At 48.5% G+C, this 4,603-nt stretch overlaps 1 long non-coding RNA gene across 2 annotated transcripts in view; it reads right to left on the minus strand.

Moving 5' to 3' along the window:
• The window catches only part of LOC102385502, a 31,099-nt gene that overhangs the window by 2,803 nt on the left and 23,693 nt on the right, over positions 1-4,603 (minus strand). The gene's annotated exons all lie outside the window — the stretch shown is intronic.

Raw genomic sequence — 4,603 nt, forward strand, 5'->3', positions numbered from 1 at the left:
CCAGTCGTCAGCCCCCCCTGCACTGCCAATACTACTGGTGGCTTCTTTGAATCCAGAGCATGTGGGATTGGGAGGTGGGGCCCCACACAGGCCAATTTGTCCTGCACCCTGCTCAGGTCATCTCTGCCAACATGCACCAGCTACAAATAAAACGTTCCAACAAACTGGTTTTACAAGAAAATTGAAGTAAACAAATTGACCCCCTCCTCTCTCACTTACCAATGAATGCATAATGGTGCTGCTTCTTTTCAAGTCACATGTCACAAAGCTGCACTCATCCAGGGACTTGAAGATTCCCTGAACCCCAGTTCTTCAGCCTGCAGTATTGTCGAATGCTACGGTCCCATTTTTTTCTGCCTCTGGTGTTTAGCCATGTCTCATCCACCTCCCCTCACTCATTGATTCTGAGCATGCACAGTGCGACCACTATTCCCCAAAATTATAGGCCTTGAGTGGAACAGGTTCCTCTCCCCCTCCCACCTGGCCTCGTTTTGGTGTGAAAAAAACCCCAGACAGTCTGGCACCAGGCTAGAAAAGAGCTCGAAAAGAAGGCAAGAAAAGTGGGTAGGATAGCTTCGTGTGTGAAAAGTTTCTGGGTTTTGTACAAAAGTTCTTGGGTCTGTACAGGGCAGCCAGATGCAAGCCCCAGAGGCAGAGCACACTGGCCAGGCATCAGTCCCTGTGAGGGACTTCGCAAAATGTCTGGCAGCTTCCAAGGCTAGATTTTGTAAGCAGCACAGAGACCAAGGAGATATCCTCAAGGAGAGGCTGGTTGGGAGAAGCAGCGCAAGTGTGGGATTGCCTAGCAGCATACAACTAGCAGTGTATACTAGTTTACAATTTACATCTGTGTCTGTCTGTCACAGGTGTATACACCTCTCTTGGGGGCTGTGGGGAGGGGCAGATGGCTGGATAGTATACCTCTACCTGGGGCTGGAGGGTGAGCAGGGCAGATGTGGACTGAATGTACCGGGGGCGGGGGGCATACTCCACCTGAAGTCCAACAGCAACCCACCATTTCAAAAACATTTCACAACACCCACTCCAAAAGTCACATGTCGCACTGCAAAAACAGATTCACAGTGGAACTTGGGTGGGGAAGGCGGGCAGGGAGAGCAGCACCATTGACATACGTCCAGTGTTTTCCATGGGGATGTCTCCATAGAAACTGTTCCAAGCCCTGTCAGTTTGACAGTGCTGGGAAATGTAATCCTAAAAACCCACAAGCACCACCATCAGCCGCATTTGCCAAGCAACACTCACCCACTAATCTAAGCCTCAACCATAGGGTCACATACTGGGAGACCATCTCAAGCCTAACTGGGTGCAAGTGGCAGGATTTTGCCGTGAATGTGCCCAGCTGTGGGGTGCAGGGGGGAGGGGGAGACTTAGCAGGAGACTCCTGGTGGGGGCAAGGGGCAGGGACTGTGGAAGCCATTTCACATGTGCCTCCTGCTGTAATTCATTAAGACAGACATGGGGGGGGGGGGTAGATTGGTATTTGGCTCCCCCTGCTGGAATCTGCGGAGAATGACACACAGGACCGACTTTGCTCAAAAGAGCGTGTAGTTCAAACACAAATACGTCATGCCAAATTAACCCAGGCTAAAATTTTAAAGGCACGGTTAATTAACAAGGACTAAACATCATGTCATCTACAAGAGCCCTACAGAGCTCAGACAGCAGCCTAAAGCTGCCCCCAGGTCTGAGTCCAGCTCCTTCAGTCCAGTCCTGGCTGACTGAGCAAATGAAATCTCCAGCTTCACAGTGCACTTCTCTGTGTAGAGCTGACCAGGTTCTACATGCACACTGCTCTCTTTTCCTCTTACTTTAGCTTCAATCTTCCTCTTCCTTTTTTCCTTGTCCCACCAGCCCCTGGGGGTTTCTGAGAGTTGTAGTCCATAATATTAGTCAGCACAGCTCTGCAGACTTTCCCCTGGTTCCTCCTGCTGTTACACACATTATATTCACATTACAATGTCAATATATATTTTAGATCATTAAATTAACTTTTATGATCTGACATCCAGGCCCAGTCCATGCCCTCATGAAGATGTGAGTTGTATAGTTGAGTATAAATTTGCTGACATAATTCAACATTCCTAGAAATCTTTGAATTCCATTTTTTTCTTCAAGTTTTGCCATGCTCAGTATTTCCTAAATCTTTGAATATCAGATAGGAGTCCCCTTGAGATCATTCACTTACCCAAATATGTTATTTCAGTTTCAGACAACATTGACTGAAACATATGTATTCCCCATGTACATAGATGCACCTTGGAAATTTCCCAGGCTGCATTTTTGTAAGAGAATAAAGCTGGAGTTTCCCACTTGCAGAGATACACCCCAGGAAATCTCCAAGGCACATCTCTTGAAGAAGGTAAAGCTGAGGTTTCCCATTCACAGACACTTAATGTAATGAGGTTGTGGCAGGCCAGTAGGGGGTGTTCCTGTGCTAAGCCACCCACCTCACTGCTCCCAACCACCTTCCAGGCTCTGAGTGCCTCCCTGGGGGCACCTCACATGTGGCCAATCCCCTTCCTGGAGCACACCCGCAAGCCTGGTGGTAATGCTGCCACCACCCAGGGTCCGGACTGATTTTGGCCTTGTGCCCCCTGGGAAACACAGCCCTAGTAGTCCTTCAGAGGTACTTGACCCACTGAAAGAACTTGGGGTGCTTCCCTCACTCTGAAACACAAATAGTGGTCTCCCTTAGTCAGCCAAACCAAGGGGACCCCAAGGCATAATCTAGACCCTCTCCCAATGAATCTCCCATGCTAGGTACAGAGGAGAAATTTATTGGTTACAAGGAGTAGGTTTGGAATAGAGTACAGGGTAGAGCAATATCAGAGAAATCCCTTAGAGCAAACAGTGGCATGGTAGCCTTTGTTCACACATCTGAGTTACTGCAAGCTATATATCTAGTTAGATCTCAAGTAGCTTACTTACAAGTATTATCTAGAGGCAGGTGGAGATTCCTTCTGGAGGCAAGCAGTTCACTGGACATGAGTTAAGAGAGAGAGCAAGTTTTAGATGGTCCAGCTTCTCTGAGGGTCCTCATCATGGCTGGCACCCCTCCTCCTGGGCAGTCTTAAATTTATATAGACCCTATGACCTCATTTACCTGATCAAATGAAGGCCAGTAGTTGTTGGCTGCCAGCCAACCAATTTGAAATGCATCACTGGCTGCTAGGTAGACTGGCAGGGTCTCTAGCCTCCCTCACAGTCCTGATGTCATTGCTTAGAACACTAGGGAGTTTAAGACCCCACCCAGGTGTGTGAGGCCAGTCACATAGGCAAAGGAAGCAGGTTCCTCCTCCCTCAGGAATGTAGCCAGCTCAGGTTACAACTCAGAGTTACCTGAAGCAGATGGGTGACCATGGTAACCAAATTGTCAGATAGATAATTATCAGAGTTTGGGGAAAGACAGAGATGGTATTCTGCCACAAAGGTCACATCAAACCATTGGACCTAGCTAGTCCTAATTAAGAGGTGAAGGCAAGTCATCCCCCAAACAGGTATCACCTGCAGCAAACTTAGAGCTGTGCCCAGGGTCCTAGCTGAGATGAGTGAGGCAAAGCCAGTCCCCTGAAACCACCAGCAGCAAGTCCCACCTGATACAGCCCCAAAAAGCCAGGCCCAGCCTGCAGTCTTCGTGTCTAGGCAAAGGTGAAAGTTTTCACTCCTGACCTTCTGTGTACTTCCTAGCTGGTTTTCCAGTTCTGTCTCCTGGGTCCAGCTCTGGCTTACAATTTTGGTTCTTGGCTCTTGATTCTGGTTTGACCTTTAGCTCGGGCTTTCATCTCCTGATCCTCAGCTTACCCTGGCTTTGGCTTTTTGACTCTGGCCTGTTTTGATTTAAGCTGTGGCTCCCAAATCCAATTCTGAGACCAGACGCCTCTGCACCCCTTATTTCCTGGGGAACTGATCTGCACTACATCCATGCTTTGGGTATCTAATCATTAGGCCAGGCTGCTTGTGTCCCAGTTTCCTAATGTTTGCCCTGGAGATTTCCCAGGGTGCATCTCTATAAGAGGAGAAATCCAAGGAAATGCTCCTGGGGCTTGAGGGGACTGATTCTGGGTGGGAATTCCCAGGATGTGTGGGATTGGCCCCTCAAGTTCTGTCTTTGATGGTTGGAGTATGCAGGAAGCTCAGAGCTGACCATGTTCTTCTGCCATACACCTAACAGCCATCCCCTACAAAACAACACCACAAACTGAGACTACCTATGTCTTGGCCACACATTTTGGGAGGTTTTGGTGTGACAGGTGGTATGGACAGCTGTTTGTTTTCTTGGCCCTTATGCTACCATAAAAAATTCTTATGGTACCACAAAGGCAACATCTGTTTTCATCCTGTGTCACAGTTCCTACAAATCCAAACCACTGATTTGTCTCTTTGTAAGGCAACTGTGCTGTACCTGGGTAACTAGGTCAGCAACACTCAACCCCTTAAGTTGGACCATCTAAGCCTCAGCCTGCCGATTGGTTCATGGGCTGCTCTTAAGGAGCTCTGACAGCATCTGGCCCCTACTGTGCAACAAACAGGCCTCAGTCTGTTCATAGCTCTTATCTGTGTGACTTCCCCAGTGCCTGCTCCT

The sequence above is a fragment of the Alligator sinensis genome, unplaced genomic scaffold (genome assembly GCF_000455745.1).
Source record: "Alligator sinensis unplaced genomic scaffold, ASM45574v1 scaffold410_1, whole genome shotgun sequence".
Classification (NCBI taxonomy): domain Eukaryota; kingdom Metazoa; phylum Chordata; order Crocodylia; family Alligatoridae; genus Alligator; species Alligator sinensis.